Source organism: Crotalus tigris, unplaced genomic scaffold (genome assembly GCF_016545835.1).
Source record: "Crotalus tigris isolate CLP2741 ecotype Arizona unplaced genomic scaffold, ASM1654583v1 scf7180000018462.226286, whole genome shotgun sequence".
NCBI classification, from domain to species: Eukaryota; Metazoa; Chordata; class Lepidosauria; order Squamata; family Viperidae; genus Crotalus; species Crotalus tigris.
This window is the reverse complement of record NW_024097016.1, coordinates 163,834-191,594: the sequence shown is the minus strand read 5'-3', so window position 1 is coordinate 191,594 and position 27,761 is coordinate 163,834.

Genomic DNA, 27,761 nt, shown 5'->3' with positions numbered 1-27,761 from the left:
GTGTGGTCTCACCAGACTTTTATAAAGTGGTACTAATACTTCATGTAATCTTGATTCTATGCCTCTGTTTATACAACCCAGGATTTTATTAGCCTTTTTTTTACTTCTGCTGCACGCTGCTGGCTCATAGTCAAATGATCATCCACTAGGACTCTAAGGTCACTCTCACAGTTATTGTTTTTGAGCCAGGTCTAGCCTAATTTGTACTTGTAGCTTTGATTTTTTTTTCCTGCCTAAATGTAAAACTTTGCTTTTCTCCACATTAAAATTCATTTTGTTGGATAGGGCCCAATGTTCAAGTTTGTGAAGATCTTTTTGGATCCTGAGCTTGTCTTCTGGAGTGTTGGCTATTCATGCCAGCTTAGTGTCTTTGCAAATTTGATGAGTTCCCCTTCTATGTAATAGTAGTAAAGTTGGAAGGGACCTTGGAGGTCATCTAGTCCAACCCCCTGCTCGGCAGGAAATCCTCATCTAAGTCATTTACGAAGGTATTCAAGAGTACTGGGCTTAAAACATAAATTTATGGTACCCCACTGCTTACTTCCCCTGCATGTAGATGTAGTGCCATTAAGGACTACTTGTTGAGTATGATTTGTCAGCCAGTTACAAATCCATCTGGTGCTGATGTTGTCTATCCCACATTTTTCTAGTTTACCAAGAAGTTTAAGTATGTTGGTAGTTTGGGCTATAGTTTCTTTTTGTGTGAAGACTGATGCAAAGAATGAGTTAAGCAGCTCTGCTTTCTCTTTATTGCCATCATCTCTCTTTCATGGACCTTCTGTTCCCTTCACTTTTTTTCTTGTTATTTATATGTTGAAAGAAACTTTTTAAAATTGTCTTTGACTTTTGTTGCAAGTCTTTGTTCATTCTGAGCCTTTGCTTTCCTGACTTCATCTTTGCGGATTCAGGCTATCTACTAATATTCTGCTTTAGTTATATGTCCTTCTTTCCATTTTTTTTTACTTATCCTTTATGTCTTTCAACCTATCAGGGAGATCTTTGTGTAATCATGCTGGTTTCTTCTTGGATTTCTTGTTTTTATTTTTCAGTTGTATTGTGTTGGACTGGGCTTTCACATTTTCCAGATTTTCCCAGGCTTCTTGAGTTGGCCACAATCAGTGAACTGTTGGACAGTATTACTTAGTCTGTTGTGTGGATGTTTGGGTGGTCTTAGGGGTGGGGAATTGTGGTGGGTGGGAGTGTGTTTGGGGATTATGTGTGTGGGACCTGGTCTTTGGGTGTCAAGTAAATTTCGTTGTATGTATACACTGTGTATACACATACAATGACAATAAAGTTTATTTATTTATTTATTTATTTATTCATGGAACTTTTGTTAGGCTATCTCTGAGTTTGTTAAAATCAGCTCTTTTAAAGTTTAAGACACTTCTTGGATTGTATTCTATTGCTTGTGTTTCCATTACATTGAATTCCAATATGACATGGTCACTTTCTCAAAAGGTTCTGGCAACTTCAACTCCCTCGATCACTTCTTCTCTATTAGTGAGAATTAGGTCCACTATAGCTTTTCTTCTAGTTCCTTCCTCTACCTTTTGGATGGCAAAGTTATCAGATAAGTTGGTTAGGAATCTATTCGACCTCCCACTTGCTGTAGAGTTTGTCTCCCATTTGATGTCAGGGTAGTTAAAGTGTCTCCTTATTAATGTGGTATGTGTCCTACATACATTTGTTAATATATTAGCAAAGAGTTCATCTATCTCTTTTGCTTGATTAGGTGCCTAGTAGTATACACCTATAGCAGTGGTGGCGAACCTAGGACATGGGTGCCAGAGGCAGCACTCAGAGCCCTCTCTGTGGGCACGCACGCCATCGCCCCAGTCCTAGGCGTTTTCGCTTTAGCCCTCCGCCACCATGTGTAAAAAAAAAAAAAGGTTCAATCAATCAGTCAATTTCAACTTCTCGGGAAAAAAAAAGATCTTGCATAGTTGGAATTGATTGATTGAACTTTTTAGTCCCACCTAGTTTGCCGTTACCACCGCAGCCATGCCCACCCAATAGGCCACACCCACCCACACCCAGCCAATGGGCCACACCCATCCGGCACCCAACAATGCATAAGTGGGTTTGGGGTTGCAGTTTGGGCACTCGGTCTCTAAAAGGTTTGCCATCACTGACCTATAACAATGTCATTTTTTTTTTTTATCTTTTTATGTTGACCCATATGGATTCTAAGAGGTTTTCATTCTTGGTTTTGTATATTTCTGTAGAGATGTAGTGATTTTTTATATATAATGCAAATCTGCCTCCTCTTTTGTGAGGCCTGTTTCTTTTGAATAGTTTGTATCCTTCTATCAATACATTCCAGTCATGAGTTTCAACCCACCGAGTTTCAGTAATGGCAACTAGATCATCTCTGCCTTCATGTACTAATACTTCAAGTTTGAACTCTGCTCTACCTGTTTGATTTGAAATGGTCCCTTTTTTTGCAGGGAGGATCTAGCAGACCTAAGTAGATCTGCTCAATTTCTCAGACAGTCTCCACAGAGACTGATAGTCCTGACAGAAGCAACAAACTAAAAGTAATACAGAACTGCAACGCTCAGCCACACTGTGTCATTCATTTATGAAAAATGATCAGTATATGATAAGAGAAATGGAAAGGGTAGCAAGAAATCTGCAAATTGCTGCTGTGAATGCACCCTGTAGCAAATATGTTGAGGAGAGAAGTCCTGCCAATTCTCATTACCCAATTGTGGAAAGTTAGTCTGGTTAGAGGTTCTTCTGTGTAGTGAAGAACCTCAAACCTACCAAAAATCATGCAAAATTGAGCCGAGGTGGCACAGCAGTTAGAGTGCAGTACTGCAGGCCACTTTAGCTGACTGTGTTCAGCAGGTCAGCGGTTCAAATCTCACCGGCTCAAGGTTGACTCAGCCTTCCATCCTTCCGGGGTAGGTCAAATGAGGACCCAGATTGTTGGGGGCAATGTAAATATATATATATACATTGCTTAGTGGTGTACACCGCTTAGAGAGTGCTTGCACTTAAAGCGGTATATAAGTCTCATAAATAAATAAATAAATAAAATCTCTTAATATATTCTTCTACTGAATGTTCTACTATTATTCTTCTTCCTTGATCCTGAAAGATCTACATTTGAACTATGCTCTACCTGTCTTATTTGAAATGGTCCCTTCTGGACAAGGTTCACACTGGTAGCAGCAAACTTCTTTGCCCTCTGGAACTCTTCTCCTCTCTCCTGCGTGACATCTCTTCATGCCACACCTGGCAAAGGGCACCTTCTAAAAGAGAAAAGACAAGAACTTGAGATGGCCTACTCAATGATTCATGCATTATGAAATCTCCAAATTGATAATTCCATCTTTAAAGGTTCTTTATAAGAACTGATTCACCACAGTGTAACATCAACCCAAAAGAGTGTCAAGACTGCTAACATCAGATGTTCTTGCTTGCCATATATGAAGAAGCAAACCTGTTTTATTTAGCCTGTATAGCATTTCTAGAGTTAAAGCAGATAATACTAGCCTAGTGGATGGGAAAATATGCTAGCTAACCATAACAATATCTGAGCACAGTATTGCCAAGGTCAGCTGTAACGGGAGGGGCACTTCACACTTCACATTAATTGGAGAATGTGATTGATGACTGTAAAATGAAGGAGTGAGTTATGCTTTGTTACAGGTGATTGGGGGAGGAAGGATTCAGTTTTTGGCTTAAGCTTTGTATGTGCCAAAGCTATGCAGAAATAAAAGGATTCTTTAAGGTAAATAAGCCTCAAAGTTCTTTGGAAAGCTGCTTCTTTTCAGAACTAGTAATAGTAGTAAAGTTGGAAGGGACCTTGGAGGTCATCTAGTCCAACCCCCTGCTCAGGCAGGAAACGCTACACCATTTCGGACAAATGGCTGTCCAGTCTCTTCTTAAAAACTTCCAGTGTTGGAGTATTTACTGCTCCTGGAGGCAGGCTGTTCCACTGATTAATTGTTCTCACTGTCAGGAAGTTTCTCCTTAGTTCTAGGTTGCTTCTCTCCTTGATTAGTTTCCACCCGTTGCTTCTTGTCCTGCCTTCAGCTGCTTTGGAAAATAGCTTAATTCCCTCTTCTTTATGGCAGCCCCTGAGATATTGGAATACTGCTATCATGTCCCCCCTTGTATGACAAAGAGCTTCTGCAGAAGTAAGACTATTGGCATTGCCAGCTAACCAAATGGTGCTTGGGATTGGAACTTTTCTCATTAAGGCAGCTACAGGTAGACCCCACTTAACAAACCTAATCGGGACTCTAATCTCTGGGCCACAATATACTGGAAAATTTGCAATAGTGGCAAATATCTGTAGCTAATGTGTAGGATAAGTGTGAAGGTTCGTTTTCCAAGCATGTGAGTTGGTTTCTCAACATTTCATTACCAGACTAGGTAACATCTTCAATGGAGTTTAGGGGATGTCAATATCAGTGTTCCTCTGCTTATAAGGGCTTCAGGTGTGGGTAGGTCAAGTGAGACTCTTGTGATGGATCAGATGTGAGATCAGTGAGAGGCATGTGATGCGTCTTGCAATGGAGAGGTTACATCAGGTCATGGTCATTGGTACGTGACCCATCACATCCTCTCATGATGACTCATACCTGACCCTTCACAAGACCTTCACTCAACACACCCACACCTGAAGCCCTTGTAAACAGAAGAACACTGACATTGACATCCTCTAAAGTCCACTGAACATCTTACCTAGCCTGGTAACGCTAACCCATCAGCTCGGAGAATGAACATTCACCTTCATAGGAGAAAGTCTCAGCTGCTCCAGCACCCCAGCACAGCACAAAGTCCTTACTACTGAGGGAAGTTATCCCAGAGAAGGAAATATTAAAAGGGTAGAAAAATATATTTTTCCTCAAAAGGATTTTTTAAAACCAAACCTGGCCCCAAATCTATCTCTCTGCCCCAAGCAAGAGCTAGCCCCATACAAGTGCAGATGTAAAACCATCAGAAAGTTGGAGCCAGAGCAATCAAGAAGACAAAGAGAAGATCTGCATGTCCCACCCAAACTCTAGGAGTCATTAGCCCCATCACCTGGGAAGCAGGATATGATAATAGGATTAAACAACAGATATCAAGGCCTAGAAAAACACTCAGAAATAGCCTCAAGGTTCATGCCACAGGAACAGGAAACTATTCCAAACAAGGCTAGAGGGGGTATAAAAACCTACGGCCCATGTGCTCAACTCCTCTTTCCTCTCCTCTGCTCTTTCCTGCAAGAACCATCTTTCTGCTTCTTCAATAAACTGTAACCTTCTTCCCAAAGCAATCGCCATGTTGCTTATTTGTCCCCGGCTTGGATGAACCAGGATGAAGACTGACTTCTGATGCTACTCAGCATAGCCTCATAGTGCAAAGCTCCAGTTGCCAAAATCCAGCAGTATAGCACAAAGTCCCAGCCATTCTGTCTGAAAAAGATGGTGCAAAGACCCAGCTGTGGGATACTCACCACCCTGCCCTCCAATTCCCCTGTTACACTGTTCTCCAACACCTCAACTGACCATCACCACTTTATTGCTCCCAATGCTCTTTGGGAGGAAACTGCTGGCTACAAGAGGAATTTCCCAAGGTCTCCTGAGTTAATCAGCATGCACTGCCTAGAGAAGCCCTTGTACAGTCAACAATTATCTCACAAAGGGTAAAGTTGAGCATGCAACATCACTAATGGGCAGAAGAATTCAAAGTCCATTATGGGCAGTTGAGGATACCAGTGGCCACATAGTCCATGGGATCAAAAGAGCAGATACCGGGGAAGATAGTGATTTTGATCACATGACCACAGTGGCACTCCAACAGCCATAACTTTGAGGACTGGAGATAAATAACATTCATTCAGTAAGGTTCAATCAGTCAATGGTTGTTAAGTGAGGAATGCATGCAATTATATTCTTGGTCTCTGCCTTTGAACTACAGCTTTTCCTTAAAGGAAGAATCATAATGTTCCAATCAAACAAGAATGATCCATGGAGTTGACTGATGCTTTCTCAAGTTGCAATCTGGGTTTCAACCAGATTTCTTTTTTCCCCCTAATCTCAAACCATTTTGGACGTGGCACAAATCAGCCTTGAATCTGTGTTGTGAAAAGCAGATCATTCACCATACAGCTGCCCTCTTTCCTGATTCAATGAACCTTTTTTGTAACAATGAGACATTATACATCCCCAGGAGAGAAGAAATATTTCCTTGGATTCAGAACATTTCCTTCTAGCCCACCTTTTTGGCCCAGATGACTGCATCGGAGTTGATGGTAAAATCCTGGCCTGGGGGAGCTCCGGTATCTATTTGCCCAACTTTTACGGGAACAAAAGATAGATTGGAGAGGAAAATCCAGTTGAGAAGATCATACCGAGCTGATCCTAGTCCGTTTTCTGAGAAAAAGATTTCATTTCCAACACTGTTGTTGAATCGGGTATTCTTCAAATAGGCAAGAAGCTGAAAGAAAAGAGACCCTTAGAACAGGGCTTTTCAACCTTTTCATCCACTGTACCACTTTTAGGATATGGCAACATCCGAGGACCACCAGTTGCATAGCAAGGTGTTAAAAACTTGATGACAAAAAAAAGGAAAAAAGTGATAAAGTACAGTAGTCCTCAATTTACAACAGTTCACTTAGTGACTGTTCGAAGTTACAATGGCACTGAAAAAATTGCCCCCCAAGCCACAGCCGAGCAAGACACCTGCCTGCCCGCTCGGCTGTGCTCTTCCTCCTGTCCGAGGTTTTCATTGTTGTGAGCATTTCTGTTGAGGATTGGCAGTGGGGATGGGGTGGGGGGGGTGTTTGGTTTTTATTCCCCCCGTCTGCTGGGTGGTTGCAGCAGGTTTTGGTCTCTTCACATGACCCTGGGACACTGTGACTGTCATAAATATGAATCAGTTGCCAAGCATTTGAATGTAAATCACAAGACCCAGGAGAGGCTGCAACATTCCAGCTGATTGGCACTTCTTCTGGGCTCAGCGGAAGCACCAGGATCAGTGCCAGGCTCCAGCTGGAGCATGGCACTGATCCTAGTGCTTCCGCTGAGCCCTGACAGCCCTGCAGCTCCAGCCGTCTCTCACCCAGGCTTGTACAGTGCTGCCACCAGTTCAGCTCATTCCCCTCCCCCTCTACCACTTTTCTAGGATGGCCGTGTACCACCTGCCAGGTGCCAGTGTACCACAGGTGGTACCCGTACCACTGGTTGAAAAGCCCTGCCTTAGAAAATAGGGTCATTAGAAATAAGACATTCTGGCTTTTCTCATTCTCTGGTGACCATCATTTTGGAAGATAATTACAAATCTTTAAAGCTAGGCATGGTTGGTGGATATCTGAGTGATCAAGAGCTGCATCAAATCACAGGAATCTATTCATGGAGCATGAGAGATTGACTGTAAAAAAATTCTATTACTTAGTGTCTTTGTTATGGCTTCTTCAACCCAACTTCTAATAGAATATAAAGATCTTTATGCCCAATTCAGATGCTATTCTTTAGCTGCTGTAATTCTTAGCTTCTATTACAAATGCTAGTCTTGCCCCTGCTGTTACAAATAATATAGGCTATGATATGTTAAGTTTGAAATATGACCATTTGTTCAATGTCTATGGAGATTCACAGTCATTGTGATTGTTCCAAAGACACTTTCGCAAAAGGCAACCTGACTTCCTTGGTTTTTGCTTGAAGAGATTTCGCTTCTCATCCAAGAAGCTTTTCCAGTTCTGACTGAAAGTGGAGAATGGAAAGATTTATATTCCTTTCAGTCATCTGGTCATTAGCACTCTTTCTGAGAGTCATGGGGGCTAATTGGAGGTTTATCTCTGCTTTCAGGGTTACCCGAATAGTGCAAATGGCTGTGGAGCCTTCTTGGAAATGCTGAAAGGACTATTTTGTAAACAGGGGATGGGAGGTGTCATATCCCTCTACCTCTGTTGAGAGAGGGCTGTTCAGTCTGAATGTAGTTGGCCTCTTTGACCCCTCTTTGTTCAGCAACTTTTCAAAGTTACAAATCACCTAACAAAGGGGCTTCCAATTGGTCCTTGAAGCTCCAGCCATTACAGCACCCCCATAAATTTGGGTATGTGACAACCAGCTCACATTTATGACAAGTTGCAGCATCCCATAGTCCCATACTTGCCATTTCCGACTTTCTCTGCTAGCTTCCCAAATCAAAGTCAAAGGGGAAAGTAGCAGGGAAGGTCAAAGGTGCTTGAGTAAGTCTCCACACACACAAACACACCCTTTCTTAGCTTGCATGAACCAACCAACATCCTCTTTTCCTAGCCTCTCTGCATTCACATGCAGTGATCCTATATCTTCTTTCCCCAGTCTTCCTATGCTCCTACACATCCATCCATCCTGCAGTCTTTCCCTAGCCTCCTTGTGCTTGCATGCACAAATCCCTTGCCCTCTTTCCCTAGCCTTCCAGCATTTGCACATATACACACATGAGCACCCCTGGACCCTGTTTCCGTAGCCTCACAGGGAAATGACTTCCTTGCTTAGGATCAACAATCCCTGTTCCAATTGCTGTTGTAACTCAAGGACCACTTTTAGTTAATTTATGCATGAATCCTGTTAGACTATAGAATGGAATAGAATAGAATAGAATAGAATAGAATAGAATAGAATAGAATAGAATAGAATAGAATAGAATAGAATAGAATAGAATAGAATACAGGAATGTAGAGTAGAATAGAATAGAATAGAATAGAATAGAATAGAATAGAATAGAATAGAATAGAATAGAATAGAATAGAATAGATGGTCGATGCTCACACAGCATCCTAAACCATTAAAAAATAAAGCAAGCTAAAATGAATTGAGTCTAATATCTTGGAACAGATTGCATTCAGGCTACATGCTAAAATAACTTTGATAGTTCTGCAAATGTAGCCAGTATGACTTCTCCTGACTTATGCAAGCATGTTGCACAAAGGCATCCAGATTATCATCTTCCTCAGGGCTGACATGTCTTTTCTCAAATGGGATTTCATCCTCTGAAACTCAGGACCTTAAAGGATGAACATGCCTTTGCTGATGTTATCAAGAACTGGTTTGGTTATCCATCCCCTTTTTAATTGTTAATTGTTACAATTGTTAATTGTTTCAGATGTAATGGGATGCGTGGCATGGAAATATTTAATTAATTAACCGAGAAACATCCATAGGAAGTTCTAAGAATCTTTAGACTAGATAAAATGTTGCAGAGCTTACCTGCCATGATTGTATACTTGAGATTCTCTTTCTTTATACACATTTTATTGGTTTTTTAAATTTTTTTTAAAACACCGTGGTGAAAGGGTAATCAATCATAGCAAAACAAGTCATATATATATATAACTAAAATTAATACCTTTAAAAATTCCCCCCTCTATTTCTTCACATGATATAACAAATTTAGTTTAATCTATTTCTTCTTAAAATTCAATCAATCCACAGAATCATCCCTACTATTACATCTACAAAAATCACTCCTGCTTTTAAGCTCCACTAATTTCAATTAAAATATTCCAATTAATCTTAAACAAACATATTAATAACATTTTGGGTATCCCTTCTACAACACACATATAATTCCAAGAATAACATGCTAATATTTTCACATATATTCCATCTCTTAATTTAATACATCATTCATTAATACCCTTTCTTCTCTTATCATAGATCTCTCTAATTCTTCTGCTATTACAAAATAGTTTTGTAATAGGAAATATTTAATTAATTAACCCAGAAACATCCGTGGGAAGTTCTAAGAATCTGTGGACTAGATAAAATGTTGCAGAGATTACCTGCCATGGTTGTATACTTGAGGTTCTCTTTCTGATCTTCATCATAGCTGGTTGTGCTCCTGATCCACGCATGGCATGGAAGGCATGTGCCACAGAATAAACGGCATTGTAGATATTGTAACTTTCACCTGTCATGCTCGTTTCAAACACGTATGATGGCAGATTCTGTAAATTCTCCTTTCCTGTGCATTCTTTTTTCTTCTTTCGAAGGATCACTTCTAGTTTGTGGATCCTACAGCCAAAGACGTCTTCCCACCATGGAGGGAGAAAGAAGTCTCCTTGGGGGTTCAAAGGGTCTAAAGAGAGAAGAAAGTGCTGGAATTCTGGGATGTCATGGCTATGATCCGTGAAATGCAAAGCACCATGGAAAGGCTTTTTAAATTCCAGAGTCTGCTGAAATACATTAATTTCCCAATGGGAAGTCAGTATCCAAACATTTCTGAATGCACTCTTAGTCCATAATTCAAACAGATGCAGAGCTGGATATATAGTTACCATACAGTTGTATTCTCCAAGCAAAAGGATCACTTCAGCCTTAAGCCAACTTTTAATTAAAGGAAAATATTTTGACATTGTAATTCCATAAGATTCATATGCTAAAAGCTGACTGAAGGCCAGGCAGATCTCCTTCTCCTTGAGCATTGGCCTGAGAGATGAGAGGAAGCGTTCTCCACTGTCACCTTCAGGGGCCACCAGCCCAACCCAGTTCCACTGGAAATACAGGAGCAGCTGAACTAAACCCCCATACTGGAGAAATTCATTGGGACTGATTCTGTCTTCCTGAGTGAACTTCAGGAAGTCAAAACCGAGCTGCAGAGAGGGAAAGTCTTGTTTTACAAATGAATTTTTTCAGGACAAGGTCATCTTTTATGCTGAGATTAAAGGTAATTGTCCTGTGTTTTTTTTTTTATTGTACCAAACATGCCCTGCTCAGCTTTGACTCAGCCGTGTAATTTTCCCTTTAGCTGAACTGCTTCTGCACTCTCTCGATTCCTTGTGACCAGAGGCTGCATAAGGAAGGAAAACTTATATCTGCAGCCCTGGGTCTTTCCTCCCAGATGTGGCAAAGACAATTTTCCTTTCTCCTTATAAAGAGCACCACTGGCATAGTTTCCTTGGCACAGGCATATGTGAAGTCAAGGGATTAAACCATCCCCCTGATTCATACAATAAACCGGATTGAAGTGTGGTTACATTTGTAAAGAATCTGTTAAGTAGGAATTCATCCAGGAAAGCATTTTAGAAATTCCTTATTGTTTACCTTTTTTCAATGTGCATATAAAGAAACATGTCTTGACAAACCATATCTATCTATCTATCTGTCTGTCTGTCTGTCTGTCTGTCCGTCCGTCCGTCCATCTATCACTATCTCTATCTCTATCTCTATCTCTCTCTATCTCTATCTCTATCTTTCTATCTCTATCTATCTACCTGTATTTATATATGTATATAAATATATATATATATATAAATTCAACTCTTGCATGAGTTCTCCAAATCATATAATTCTGATTTTCCCCAAGTTACCTTGGTTTCATCTTTGGCTTTTGTGTTTGCATCTGTTCTGTCTCTGCTCCATACAAGTATCTTGCAGAACCCTCTTACCTGTGGAACCTTGAAGATGCTGAAGATGGAGGCCATCTGCCTTGAGTATTGGGAGTTGAGATCTCCGACGACTGAAAGCAATATATCCTGTTTGTCACATTTGTAATTTGGAACCATTTGGCCTCGTGTAGACAGAAGAGAGAGACTGTTCCAGGAAATTCTGCTAAGAGTGTCTTTATTGTCATAGATATGGAAGCCAAGTGTGATGTTGGGAAGCAGAACCAAATCTCTATTGATTTTTGTTACTGCAAATGCCAAGGCGAGGAACAGTTGGTAATTCTTGAATCTAGTGCTATAATGAGAAAACATTGGGGATTATTACACAAAACCTTTTTTTTTGTGTTGATGGAATTCACCTTTCCCCAAGTGTGTTTGTGTGTATGTGAATCCAAATATTGTGAGCCATTGGACAAGAAAATGTGAGTAAGAAGATTATGTGGATGGTACTGCCCTGAAACCATAGTCAGTGTAGAGAAGGGCTGAGTACAGTATCACATTTGCAAACCTAAACAGCCATAACTTATCCACATGAGAAATATCTTAAGTAGCTTTGGAAGTTGGATTGTCTTTTGAAGGCAATTTCAGCTCTGGGAACCACTCCTTCTCACAATACTACACTGGAGGTGGCAATATATTTGTTAAAGGCCATTACAAAAGAACACTAATGATTTCAAAACTGGGTTTGTCTTTTATCTAGAGGTGACATGATAGCAGTGTTTCAATATCTCAGGGATTGCTACAAAGAAGAGGGAGTCAAGCTATTCTCCAAAACACCTGAAGGACAAGAAGCAAGAGATAGAAACTAATCAAAGAGAGAAGCAACCTGGAACTAAGGAGGAATTTCCTGACAGTTAGAACAACCTGCCTTCAGAAGCCACTACACACTTCCCTCCATGGAGATGCAGTTCCATTGAGGAGCACATGTTGAGTACAGCCGGTCAGCTACGAATCCATCTGGTGGTGATAGTGTTTAACCTACATTTTTTTACCTTATCAAATAGTAGGTTGTGATCTACTTTATGAAATGCCTTACTAAAGTCCAAGTAGATTATATCTACAGCTTTCCTCTGGTCCACTAATTTGTCACTTGGTCAAAGAATGCAATAAGATTTGTCTGGCATGATCTGTTTTTGACAAACCCATGTTGGCTTTTAGTAATGACTTTGTTTGCCTCTAGGTGTTTGCTGATTTGTTGTTTGATTATCTTTTCCAGAATCTTCCCAGTATTGAGGTCAGGCTGATAGGTCTGTAATTTCCTGGATCCACTTTTTTCCCTTTTTTGAAGGCGGGAACTACATCAGCTCTTTTCCAGTCCTCTGGTAGTTCCCCAGTGCTCCAGGATCTTTGAAAGTTATAGTTCAATGGTTCTGAGATCACATCTGCCAGTTCTTTGATAACCTTGGGGAGTAATCCATCTGGTCCTGGTGATTTGAACTCATCTAGGGTGAACAGATGCTCACTTACCATTTTCTTGCCTATCTTAACTTGTGTTTCTACTCATTTTTATGGCACTATTTTTGATAGGTTGGTTTGTTTTTTCCCTTTGTGTAAAGACAGATGCAGTTGCTTTCTCCCTGTTGCTTGTCACCTTCTTGCCACTTTCCCCCACTAATGGACCAATCACTTCCTTAACCTTTTTTTTCTTGTTTTTTTATATGTTGAAAGAAACTTTTTTTTGTTATTTTTGACTTTGGTCACAAGCCTTAGTTCATTTTGAGCCTTAGCTTTCCTCACTTCATCTTTGCAGGCTTGGGCTATTTGCTGATATTCTGTCTTAGTTATGTGCCCCTCTTTCCACTTTTTATACTTGTCCTTTTATCTTTCAATTTATTGGAGAGTTCTTTATGCAGCCATGGTTTCTTTTGACATTTGTTTTTTTTTTTTCTTCTTTGTTGGTATTGTGGTAGACTGGGCTTTTATTATCTCACTTTTCAAAATTTCCCAATCTTCTTGAGTTGTTTTCCCCTTGAAGATTCTTATCTATGGAATCCTTCCCAAGCCCTCTCTAAGTTTATTGAAATTAGCTCAAATTAGTTTTTAAGAACAGATTAGACAACCATTTGTCTAAAATGCTATAGGGTTTCCTGCCTGAGCAGGGAGATTGGATTAGGGAGTTGGACTTTTATATTATTATTATTATTATTATTATTATTATTATTATTATTATTATTATTATTATTATTATCATCACCATGACTTTTGTCCAAATTAATAATGGACAAATTAATATTGCAAGTCAACTTCTTCACTAAGCCAGAACAGTTTCTAACATTGATCACTTTTTATGCTGTTTATTTAGTTCCTGATTAAACTAGAATACTCTAGTCTGTTTTATGAGCATGGTTATTTATCTTGGAAATCAACAAAGCTTCTGCACTGCAGCAGACCTTGCAAATGCTACTAGAACAAGAATTTCTGAAAAGAGACTCTGAGTCACAAACAAAGTAGAACATCTTGCAATCCATTCCCTTCCAGATGAAACATACCTTCTTGTAACTGCTGTCTCTGATGGCTTACGGTGAAATATCAATGTTTCATGGAGAGCAAACCTTTCCAGGAGCAAATTCCCTCCAATAATGACTTCTCCAGGTCTGTAGTAGTTCTTCACAGTCCACAGAGGGTTCCTCGCTACACATATGGTTTGCATTATCTTATGAGTCGTTGAAGGCAGGAGCCAAAAGAGAAGAAGCAAAAGAACCATCCCCCCATTCATTTGTCTCACCTTCCTTCCTAGATTATGATAAAAAATCTCATCAAGGTTTTAGCACAGAAGAAGCAGGCTGCAACTCTTGGGTGGCCTTAATATCAAGTGTGCTTTCTCTTACCTAGTTTGGGTTATCACTGAAGAGGAAACTGAGGCTAGTTAACTTCTATTGATCATAAGAAATTATTTCATTGCAAAACAAACTAAGCTGACATCTCCAGACCCTTTGGGAATGCTCAGACCTTATTTCATTTAAGCAGGTTTTATCTTGAAAGACTTGTGGATTGAAATCTATGGGGATACATTAAGAATTACTATTCTTCTGATAATTGCAAGGAAAAGCAATTGTCCTACCCACTAAGCAATAATCTTAATACACCAGAAGGGGAAAACATATTTGTGTGCCTTGTTGTCGATCCTAGGAGCAGATTTACTTGAGGGACAAGGTGCAGATCAAGGTATTCAGCCTACCATAGATTATATTCAGAAAAAGTATGGGACTACAAAGTTTCATTTATTTTATGAGTAAATTTTATAGTAAATGTTGTAGAAGAGATTTGTTTATGATGATGTAATTTAAGGGGAGTTAAGGGCTAAGTATTAAGGTGACCACCTTTTTTACAATGAAAAGGAGGACACAAATAAATTGAAGAAAAAAATATCGTAAATAAAAGGAACATTTTATTCATTGCAACAATAATACAGACAACTTGCATGTGCAAAGTTTGCCAGCCGGGTGTTTTGGCGCGTTCAGCAGCAATTCCTATTGGCTTTCGAAAGCCAATAGCGGGAGTAGCATAGCTCATGCAAAAGTTGAAAAAAAAAACATCAAAAAAAGGTGCTGGAACGCCATTCTGAGCGTTCTATGAGGGGAAAAAAAGCCCTGCAGATTAGTCTTCAAATATCGAAAAGGAGGACATGTAGGAGGACACTTTTTGAGGGAGGACAGAACTTACAAAAGGAGGACTGTCCTCCCTAAAGGAGGACGGTTGGTCTCCTTATAAGTATGATTTTTTTTCCTTTCCTTTTCTTTTTTCTTTTTTCCCTTTTTTATTGTATATTGTTAAGTTTGTTATTAATAACCCTGTACTCTGCTCTGGGAAGTGGGGGGAAGGGTTGAGGGTGGGTGAGTGGGTGGGTAAGGATAATATAGATATGGTAGTTTATGAGAGATGTGCTGCTTGGGCATTTCCCCTATGCTGCAGTTCATGTGTTTGAGAGGGAGGAGAAGGGAGGAAGGTGCAGGTAGGAAGTAGGATGGTAAGAGGAGAAGGGGAGGGGAAGAGAGTTGGAGGGGAGGAGAGAAAGGGAAGGTATTAGAGAGGGTGGACGCGGCCTGGGGGGAATGGGCAAGCGGTACCAATGGTTATGAATATATCCTGTAAATTGTATTCTGTATGTTGGATAAATGGAAAATAAAAAAAAATGTATTAAAAAAAAGGGATTCAGTCTACCTGAAACTGAGCATTTGCACCCAAGATGGAGTCTGCCCTGGTAATCAGTTGTGGCCTTGTGAAAGTGATCATTAATGCAGGTGTGTACGTAAGAACTGGTTTATTTATTCTTGCATGATTAAGGCTGATATGCAAGCTCGTTTCTCCTGTAAAGTTTAAAAATAGAGAGTGGGGTACTCAAGATTCAAGGCTAGTACATATCTACAGAAATGCACACGATCAAAGATTAAAGTGTTCCAGAAAAATGGGTCAATATAAAAGGGGGAAAAAAGTGACATTGCTGCAAGGCCTAGCAGACAATTTTAGATAATTGACTGGCTGTCTACCATTGCTGTTGTTCAGAACGTGAGGTTTACCTCTCTGACAACCCGATCTGCGTACTTCATCCCCCCCTCCCTGGACATCTCCTTTCCAGAATATCCAGGCTGGAACAGGGCTCTTCTGTTCCCCCCAAAGAAAAAAAGCACAGATCATCTGAATTGGAAGTGGGGGGAACAACAAAATCTAAGGCAAAGGCCTCGTCCACGAAGAAGCCCTCCAAGGCAGCTGAGAGGGAACCAAGGCATTGTAAAGTGGTATTAATACTCCACGTGATTTTGATTCTATCCCTCTGTTAATGCAGCCCAGCATTGTGTTGGCCTTTTTGGCAGCTGCAACACGCTGGTGGCTCCTATTTAAGTGATTGTCCATTAGGACTCCTAGGTCCCTCTCACAGTTATTACTATTGAGCAAGGTAGCCCCTATACCAGGGATAGGCAACCTCAGCTCTCTTATGACTTGTGGACTTCAACTCCCAGAATTCCTGAGCCAAGTTGGCTGGCTCAGGAATTCTGGGAGTTGAAGTCCACGAGTCATAAAAGAGCTGAGGTTGCCTACCCCTGCCCTATACTATACCTATGCATTTGGTTTTTCTTGCCTAAATGTAGAAACTTACTTTTTTCACCATTGAATTTCATTTTGTTAGATAGCGCGCAGTGTTCAAGTCTGTCCAGATCCTCCTGTATCCTAAGCCTGTCTTCTGGAGTATTGGCTATTTCTGCCAGCTTGGTGTCATCCGCAAATTTGATGAGTTCCCCATCTATTCCCTCATCCAAATCATTGATGAAGATGTTGAAGAGCACTGGGCCCAGAACAGAGCCCTGGGGTAACCCACTACTCACTTCCCCCCATGTAGATGCAGTTCCAGTCAGGCTGATAGGTCTGTAATTTCCTGGGTCCATTTTTTTTCCTTTTTTGAAGATGGGAACTACATCAGCTCTTTTCCAGTCCTCCGTTAGTTCCCCAGTGCTCCAGGATCTTTGAAAAATATACCGTGTATGCCGGCGTATAAGGCGACTTCCAGAAGCGCTAAAATTGGCGCCAAAGACAGGGGTCGTCTTATACGCCGGAAATACTGGTAGTTTCCGGCATATAAGACGACATTCTAGGAATGCGGCTTGGCAACAAAGACGGGGGTCGTCTCATACGCCGGCTCGCCTTGTACGCCGGCATATACGGTAGTTCAATGGTTCTGAGATCACATCTGCCAGTTCCTTGAGAACCTTGGGGTATAATCCAGATGGTCCAGGTGATTTGAACTCATCTAGGCTAGACAGATGCTCATATCATTTTCTTGCCTATCTTAACTTGTGTTTCTATACTGTTTTTATGGCACTATTTTTGACAGGTTGGTCTGTTTTTTTCCCTTTGTGTAAAGACAGATGCGAAAAACAAGTTACATAGTTTTACTTTCTCTCTGTTGCTTGTCATCTTCTTGCCACTTTCATCCACTAATGGACCAATCATTTCCTTCACTTTTTTCTTGTTTTTTACATGTTGAAAGAAGCTTTTTTTATTATTTTTGACTTTGGTCACAAGCCTTAGTTCATTTTGAGCTTTAGCTCTCCTCACTTTATCTTTGCAGGTTCGGGATATTTCTTGATATTCTGACTTAGTTATATTCCCCTCTTTCCACTTTCTATATTTGTCCTTGATAGCAGTGTTCCAATATCTCAGGGGCTGCCACAAAGAAGAGGGAGTCAAGCTATTTTCCAAAGCACCTGAAGGCAGGACAAGAAGCAATGGGTGCAAACTAACCAAAGAGAGAAACAACCTGGAACTAAGGAGAAACTTTCTGACAGTTAGAACAATTAACCAGTGGAACAACCTGCCTCCAGAAGCGGTGAATGCTCCAACATTGGAAGTTTTTAAGAAGAAACTGGACAACCATTTGACCGAAATGGTATAGTGTTACCTGCCTGAGCAGGGGGTTGGACTAGACGACCTCCAAGGTCCCTTCCAACTTTATTATTATTGATCATCGCACAGTCAGCCAGATGTTCAGACTGGATTTGGCATTTTGTCTACCTATCGAGTCCTTACCCAGGACCTGAGATAGGCAGATGTGGCTGTTTCATGGTATTACAGATATCGTCGCAGGATGGAAGCAGTTCCTAGTAAGGCCGCCTTTTGCAATTGACTAATAGCGAATTTGTCAATGCCAATGGTGTTCAAGTGGTGCTCCAGTTTTTTGGGGATTGCACCCAAGGAGCCTATGACTATTGGTAGTACCCTTGCTTGTTTTTGCCACAGTCTTTCTATTTCTATTTGTAGGTCTTTGTGTTTTGTTATCTTCTCCAGTTCTTTCTCATCTATTCTGCTGTCTCCAGGCACTGCCACATCCACTATCCAGACTTTTTTGTCTTTCTCATCGACAATTGTTAAGTCTGGGATGTTATGTTGCAATGCTTGTCTGTTTGAATTCTGAAGTCCCAGAGTAGTTTAATTTTATCATTTTCTACAACTTTCTCTATTTTATTATGATCCCACCAGTTTATGTTTACAGGCTAATGATATTCTTTGCAGATCTTCCAATGCAGCATTGTTGCTACTTTGTCATGCCGCTGCTTGTAGTCAGTCTGTGCAATCTTCTTGCAAGAGCTTACCAAGTGGTCCACTGTTTCTTCAGCTTCTTTGCATAGGCGGCACTTACTGTCTGTTGCTGTCTTCTCAATTTTGACTTTATATGCATTTGTCCTTGAGGCTTGGTCTTGTGCAGCCAGAATTAGTCCCTCGATCTTTTTCTTCAGTTTTCCTTCTCTTAGCCATTGCCAGGTCTTGTTAATATCTGCTTTCCCAGCTATTTTTTTAATGTATTGGCCATGTAGTGCTTTGTCTTCCCATGCCTCTATTCTGTTCTTCATTTGTTCTTTCTTGTAGGCCAGTTTGGTCTCTCCAGTAGTCAGTAAGCCTTCCTGATATACTAATTTCAGTGCATCTTCATCATTGTTCTTCAGTGCTGCACACTGCTGGGTAATGTTTAAATGATTGTCCACTAGGACTCCCAGCTCTTTCTCACGGTTACTGTTTTTGAGCCAGGTATTGCATACTTTGAGCTTGTACCTTTGGTTTTTCCTGCCTAGGTGTAAAACCATTTCTCTATATTAAATTTTGTTTTCTTGGATAAAGGCCATTGTTCAAGTCTGTCAAGATCTTTTTTGGATCCCGAGCTTGTCTTCTGGGGGGTTGGCTATTGCCAGAGAAATTATTGTTTAATTCTATGAACTGGTGTCTGGGAACCACAGAGTTACTTTAATATCAACATCCAGCTCGACAATCCAGATAAAATATCCTCCTTTATTAGTCATTCCATTTCTCTGTCAAACATGAATATTTTGATGTTTGATATATTAGTTTTCAAATACAGAAAACAACTATGTGTCAGAATCCAATTATATTCCATCTCTAGCTATCAATTATAAAAAAAAACCCATTTCTACCTTCTATGGATTCTGCCATACGATGAAGGGAAGGGGGTGAACAAAGGGGCTTTATGGCCCTCACTTCCTTCGGTATACTTCAAAGGAACTGAATGTGTGTATTGCCAAAAGAGCTAACCATAAGAATGGGGCTATTACCTTTCATGTAGTTTTCTTTAAAGTCTCCATCCAGCCGGCAGTAAGGAAAAGGGGGTGGGAATGAAATGCCTGAGACTGTCGCTGAAAGAGGGGGTTGATTGGGTGGGGACCCCTTAAAACTTGAATGGGAGAGCTTGAACCCCAAGTCCTGTCTAGAACGCCTGCAACCATTTTCTCTTAATAAAGTATTCCTGTTGGAAGAATTATTCCAAGAGTTCTGTCTTCTTAAGATGCAAGTGGGGAGGGTCCTTACGTTATGTATATATCAAATTAATGGAGGATTGGTGGAAACGATTTTAGTCCTTAGATAACATACCATCATCTGTATAACATCATTTAGAAATGCACAGACATTTGCCTTCCCAAATGATAAATGTCTAAGAATTTTTTATACTCTTTTCTGAAAGTTCTTAAACAACAAGAGGGCAATGTACAATCTTGTCTTCCTCCCTATTTAATAATGAACAGGTCATGATTTATTCCGTTTATTCTCACCTTTATTTCTTCACTTTCTTCTATCCATTCCTTTGTCCACCCTTCCTTCTTCATAATATTGGGAATGGATAAAAATATTAAGAATACCAATGGCAATAAAATATCCATTTGTATCAATTTTGCATTATCTTCTTTATTAATAAAGTATGTTTCTCTAATAAGTTAATAGACAGTAATACAAGGTGGATCGCTTAAAGTTTGGGATACTCTAATAGTCAATTATATGAAAAAGCTTTTGGATCTATGGAAACAATCATGTTGAAAAACATTGTCAATGATTGTCTGATTTTTTTTAAACTATTTAAATAAAAAAAGTGGAAAACTGTCCTGTTGGAAACTAACATCCACATATTTAATATCAAAGTTTTTTTCCAAATTGATCATGGAATCTCTCTGGGAACAATTGATATTTATTGAAAATAAAAAGGAGGTTGATTGTTGCTGATTAACAAATACGTTGTCATCAGAAATAACATCAAATGTAAAAATGTCTCAAAGTCATAATAAAGTTCCCTATCCCCATATAAATCAGAGATTTTTGTGTCTCATTATGTTCTCTCTACAATTCAGACTGGGTCTCAGTAGGATAATGTAGCATTTGGGAGCAAAGATACAAGCCAAGAGACCAGACCCAGAAGCCAAAATGGAGAAGATCTCCACAACCACCATGAACTTCCCTTTGGTGCTCACATAGGTGGGGAGGAAGGTGATCCACACACTGCAAAAGACCAGCATGCTGAAAGTAATGAACTTGGTTTCATTAAAGCTGTCGGGCAATTTTCTAGCCAGAAAGGCCACTGTGAAACTGACGAGGGCCAAAAAACCTAGATAGGCAAGGACAGAATAAAACATTGAAACTGAGCCTTCTTTACATTCCAAGATGGTCTCTCCTATCAAGGAGTGGAAGTCCATGTTGGGAAATGGGGGAGAAATTATCAGCCAGGTGGCACAAATAATTGCTTGGAATAAGGGACAGACTAAGACAATAGAGTTGGTCAATGGTTTTCCTAAGAATGTCCTTGTCTTGTTCCCTGGCTTGGTGGCCATGAAGGCCAGAACTACCATGACAGTTTTTGCCAAGACAGAGGAAACTGCAAGGGAAAAGAGAATGGCAAAGGCAGATTGTTGGAAGAGACAGGTGAGCTTGCCAGGTCTACCAATGAAGAGGAAAGAACAGAGGAAGCAGAGCAGGAGGGAAACCAAGAGGGTGTAGGTTAGATCTCGGTTGTTGGCCTTGACGATTGGTGTATCACGATGTTTAAGGAAAATCACCAGTATTGCAGATGTGATCACAGAAAGAAAAAGAGCTAAAGAAGCCAAAATGTATCCCAGGGTGTCTTGATAGGAAAGGAAGTGAATCCTCTTGACAATGCAGTGGTCCTTGTTCTTGTTAGGATATTGATCTTCTGGGCAAAGGTCACAATGGTCTGCATCTGAAATAAAGCATCTTTGTGTAAGGATTTCAGGGGCATCTGCCATGAGCATTATCCCTTCTCAAGGGTGACATGACTGTACTTTTTCTGCTCTGGCCAACCCACAAATTATGATAGTTTTTCTGATGTGATATCACAGTAGGTATGGTTAGCAGAGGACCATAACCTTGTGCCCTAAAACTACCCTGCATAATATTATTTAAAGGTGGCCTGTGGGGGTAGGACAGTTCAGATCCATAAAGTGAGAATTTCTACTTTCAATCAGGTCAATCCTAACAAAAATGACAAAATTACCATATTTATCTACTGAATGGTTTCCTAGATCCTAGAAGATCTATATTTAAAGATTGCTTTACCTGTCTGATTAGAAATGGTCCCTTCTGGACAAGGGGCACATTGGTAGCAGCAGACCTGCTCACCCTCTGGAACTTTTCTCATTTCCCCTGCCCGGCACTTCTTCTTGCCACACCTGCCAAAGGGCACCTTCTAATAGAGAAAAGGACATGTTTGAGGTGACCTGTGCAATGAACATACTTCATTTATTCATTTCCACATTCCTATTTTCCTGTTGAGAATGTACTCCTAAAAAATTGTTAACCAAGGTCTATCGGAAACCAGGAAAAGCTCCTGGGGGCATCAGACCAGTGGCACTAGTGACTCATGATGGATACTAAACATTGGATCTTGAACCTGAGAGTGCAAAGGAAGGCTTGTTACATTGAACAACAGCTTTTCGAAACTCACACATAAACAACAACAAAAAAAGAGAATTATGAAGACCCAACTGAACAAGAATGGTCCATGGAAACCACTGCCTGATCTAATAGCATCCTGGTTTCAAGCAGAAGTTGTTCTTATTCCCAGTCATTGTTGGACCATTCACAAATTAGACCTCACATTTGTTAACCTCAGATGGAGGTAATTCACGAAATTCCAAAAGTATTTTCTGTTTTCAGTTAGAAGGATGTTCAGCATCCCCAGGAGAAAGTGATTCTTTTCCTGAGTTTACATTTCGTTCCAACTCACCTTTGTGGCCCAGATGATTGCATCAGAGTTAATGGTGAAATCCTGGCCTGGGGCAGCCCTGGGATCCTTTTGCCCAACTTTTACAGAGATTAGAGATTTATTTGGGTGGACAACCCAGTTGATGATGTCGTAACGAGTAGTTCTCAGTCCATTTTGTGAGAAACAGATTTCATCTCCTGCACTGTTGTTGAAGTGGACATTCCTCAAATTGGCGAGGATCTGCAAGAAAAGAAATCTTGAGAAATTGGAGCAGTTAGCTGAAAGGCAGAAATGGGACATTATGTCTTCTATTGTTCTGTGCTGCCCATCATCTTAGGAGATAAGGGTAGATCTGAAAAGCTAGAGGACTTCCCTTGGTTCAGATCTGAGCAACCAGGAGTAACGTCAAATCTCTGACTCATTTTCCAACAATACAAAAGGTTTTCTTTATCATTGGGCAGTTGTATTTTGGCTTCCACAACTCAAGTTTTAATTGAATGACAGAATGACTTACATACAAAGACTCTGAACCCACATTCCAATTTTTTGTATGGTTTTCCTCATCTAATATTTGGCTGTCTGTCTGTCTGTCTGTCTGTCTGTCTGCCTGCCTGCCTGCCTTCCTGCCTTCCTGCCTGCCTATCTATCTATCTATCTATCTATCTATCTATCTATCTATCTATCTATCTATCTATCTATCTATCTATCTATCTATCTATCTATCTATCTATCTATCAGTCTATCCAGCTATCCAGCTATCCAGCTATCCAGTTATCCTGATATCTAGCTATCTATCTAGCTATCTAGCTGTCTAGCTGTCTAGCTATCTTTCCAGCTATCTAGCTATCTAGCCACCGATGTTCATTTTTGTCCCAATGTCTTCTACATAACAATTGCGTTTTTGAATAATTAAATGATTTATATCAGAATAGTGTACAATTCTGCTGACTTTCTCTAGCTGATTGTCAACAGGAAATAATGCAGGAACTATATGTGACCAAGCTGGGGGGGGGGGTGGAGAGTTCACATACAAGGAAATGCCTGACCTGGGTTGTCTCTACACTGCCCAGACAGGTCCAGTGTTTAGCCAGAACAATGTAGAATGTTGTGAGGAATTTCAGAGCAAGAACCAATTAGCACCTGGGTGCTACAGTACTTGGGTTCAATCTCTGCTCTGTTTGCTGAGGTTGATGAAGGCTGCTGTCACCAAGAAGGCAAAACAAGAAGCGATGGATGAAAACTAACCAGGAAGAGAACCAAGTAGAACTAAGGAGAAATTTCCTGACAGAACAATTAATCAGTTGTGGGTGCTCCAACACTGGAGGTTTGTAAGAAGAGATTGGACAACCATTGTGAAATTGGATAGGGCTTCCTGCCTGAGTAGGGGATTGGACTAGAAGACCTCCAAGGTCCCTTCTGATTCTGTTATTCTGTTCTGTTTAGAACAGTGGTTCTCAACCTGTGGGTCGGGACCCCATTTGGGATCAAACGACCATTTCACAGGGGTCACCAAACAATGCAGTCCGCCATTTTTTCCCCCTTTTCCTTAGCTGTGCTACTCCCTTTTATTCTATTGGCTTTTGAAAGCCAATAGAATAGACTCTCTTGAATAGAGTCTAATTCTATTGGCTTTCAAAAGCCAATAGGAATTGTCCAGGCTGTCTCTGCCCTGCTGAGCCTGCCAAAAGTCCCATTCTGCAAACGGTGCTGCACCAGTTGAGTAGTCCTCGACTTATGGCCGGTTGAGTAGTCCTCGACTTACGACCGGTTGGGGGTTGCAGCATTAAAAAGGTTGAGAACCACTGGTTTAGAAGCTGAACACTACAAATGGCAAACTAAACAAATGTGGCAGAATCACATAGGATACTAACTCATTGAAACAAGGTTAAAATCAATTGGATTCAGGCTATGTACTGAAGGAAACTGAGGAGGCTCTGCCCATTTAGGACTTGAACTGGACTGTTGAAGCATCTTGCCCAAATGCACCCAGATTATCACCTTGTTCCGGGGTGACACCTCCTCCCTGCTCACCCCCTGAAACTCAGGAAACTGTTGAAGACCTTTCAGGATCATATATGAAGATCTTTCCTCTATGGGTATTATGCACATCTGGTTTATGATATTCCTCTTTTGCTTCGTCTTTTTTATTTTTTTTTTTTTATTATTATTATTTATTTTCCATTTATCCAACATAGTTATACAACAAAATTCACTTTACAGAATAAAATAAATTCATAATCATAACCATAACCATTGGTGCCGCTTGCTTGTCCCCCCCAAGCTGCATCCACCCTCCCTAATACCTTCCTTGCTTCCCTCCTCTTTCTCTCCTCGCCTCACTACTCTCTTCCCCTCCCCTTCTCCTCTTACCATCCTACTTCCTCCCTTCACCTTCCTCCCCTCTCGAATACAGGAATACAGCATAGGGGAAACGCCCAAGCAGCACCTCTTTCATAAATTACCATATCTATATTATCCTATTCTATCTATTTACCCACCCACCCTCAACCCCCCCTCACTTCCCAGAGCAGAGTACAGGGTTATTAATAACAAAATTAACAATATACAATAAAAAAGAAAAAAAATCACACTTAGCCCTTAACTCCCCTTAAATTACATGATCATAAACAAATCTCTTATAAAATTTACTCATAAAATAAATGAAACTTTATAGTCCCATACTTCTTCTGAATATAATCTATCCATCTTCTCCATACAATAATATATCTTTCTTGTGTATGATCCTTTAAATAAGCAGAATTTTTTGCCATTTCTGCTAAATTAGAAACTTTAAATATAGATATTTAAGGTTTTGCTTCGTCTCTTAACAAAACTTTATACTTAATTCAAATTACTGTTTTTTAAAATAATTACTCTTTTAATTTGTTCTGAGATGCACTGATATGTTGGTATACAGATAGTTCATCAGTAATTCAAGAAATGCATATGAGAAGCTTCCTCTCCATTTATCTGTGGACTGGATGAAATGTTGCAGAGCTTACCTGCCATGGCTGGATATTTGAGATCCTCTTTCCAAGCTTCAGCATAGCTGGTTGTGCTTCTGATCCATAAATTGCATGCAAGGAGTGTGCCACAGCATAAATGGCATTGTAGATATTGTAACTTTCACCTGTCATGGTCATTCCGAAAATAAAATCTGGAAGACTTTGTAAATTCTCCTTTCCTGTACATTGTTTTTCCCACTTTCGAGGAACCTTGCCTGGTTTAGGGATCTCGCAGTCAAAGAGTATTTCCCACCAGTTCAGGAGAAATATATCCCCTTCTTTTATCAAATGGTCTAAAGACAGGAGGAAATGGCTGAATTGTGAGATATCACCAGTGTGGTCCCTAAACTGCAAAGCCCCATGCAAAAGCTTTACACCTTCAAAAACATCTCCAACCAGAGTAAATTTCCAATGAGACGTTAGGATCCAAACAATTTGAAGTGGTATCTTTCTATAGTTTACACAAATGTTCAGAGCTGTCAGAAGCTTTGCAATATCAGTGGAGTCTCCAAACAGAATAATTACTTCAGCTTTAAACGACATTCTGAAAATTAATTCCTTTATTACAAAATCTATGTTATTAGATTTCAAACTTTCAGTGAAGGCCAGGCAGATCTCCTTCTCCTTCAGCATTGGCATCAGAGTTGAGATGAAACGTTCTCCACTGTCATCTTCAGAGGTCACCAGCCCAACCCAGTTCCACTGGAAATGCAGGAGCAGTTGGACTAAACCCACACACTCAGGAAATTCACTGGGATTAATCCGGAAAAAAGAAGGGTAAACTGGTCTGTATTCCTGAGGGAACTCATAGCCAACACCGAGCTGCGGAAAGGGAGATTCCACTTTCAAAGATAAAGTTTGATGGTGACTTTAAGGGGTCACCGTTGTGTGGTTGATTGCACCACTGGTCACGGAACATGGAATCATAGGATGAGAAGGAACCCCAGGGGTCTTCTAGTCACCCTCCTCCCCACACCCAGGTTGACTCACTTTGATGAACAAGCTTCAGCTTCTTTCCTTCTTAGGAAGAGCTGCTAGTTACATCTTTTGTCTGGTTGTGACATGCCAGATGCCAAGGGAAGAAATCATCAACCTGATACAGGGAATAAATTCCACTGAAACAGTGGCTACCCTTTTATGAAAGTCAGGAATTGATTCTTGTCGACATGTACCATATTTCACAATTATTTCATTATCCATCTCTTTGAAATTATATAAAAACGTATCTTGAAACATAGAATATAAAAATGAATTCAACTATAGGATGTCCCCCTCAACAGCATCGTTCTCATCCTTGACTTCTGTATGTGCTTCTGTTGTTTGTCTACTCCATACTGCATCCAAAGAAGCCCCCCTTACCTGCGGGACCTTGTAGATGCTGAAGATGGAGGCCATCTGCCTTGAGGATTTGGGGTCATCACCTCCAATGACAGAGAGCAGAGTGTCCTGCCTGTCACATTTATAACCCGGAACCATTTGGCCTCGTGTGGAGAGGAAAGACAGACTGATTAAAGAAATCTTCCTCTCAATCCGATTATTGTCACAAATGTGGAAGCCAATTGTGATGTTGGGGAGGAGAACCAAATCTTTGTTGATCTCTGTCACTGCAAACACTAAGGCAAGGAACTGCTGGTACTTCTGGAGTATGGGTCTATAGTGTAAAAAAAGCGGCGGGGGGGGGGGGGAGAACATTACCGGGAAAAATGTCTATGCTGTTCAGATTTGCCTTGCCATATTTTTGATGTTGTTTGGAATAATAAGTTCCAGATTTCATTAAGGTTTTTTTTAAAATAGATGCTCTTTGATTACACTTGTACAGCTTGGGAACAAGGGAGAAATGGTGCTCTCTCCATATTATCAACGGTTTTATATGATTCTATTGATCTTCCCTTCCTAACTTTGCTACAATGGCTGTAATTCTCTCCAAATTTGCTTCTAGAACCCAAGTCAATCTGATTCCCTTTTGGAGCAGATTTTTCATATTTGGTCCCCTTTGTTGAGCACAGGACTCCAATAGATTAACTGAGGGCCATTATTCATCAGCACAGCTGATTCCAAAACTGAATTGTTCTTAGAACATAGACTATAAAATAATAGAGTTGGAAAGGACCACAGGGGTCTTCCAGTTCAACTCCTTGCTCAAACGGGAGACCTTATATCATCTCAGACAAATATCTGAATGCCTCTTTTTGAAAGACTTCAGTGATAAAGCATCAACAATTCTGAAGGGAAGCTTTTCCATTGATTAATTGCTCTCACAATTAGGGAATTTCTCCTTAGTTCTAGATGGCTTCTCTCCTTGGGTAGTTTCCATTCATTTTTTCTTGTCTTGTCTTCTGTGCATGGGAAAACAATTTCATTCCCTCTTCTTTGTGACAGCCCATCCAATATT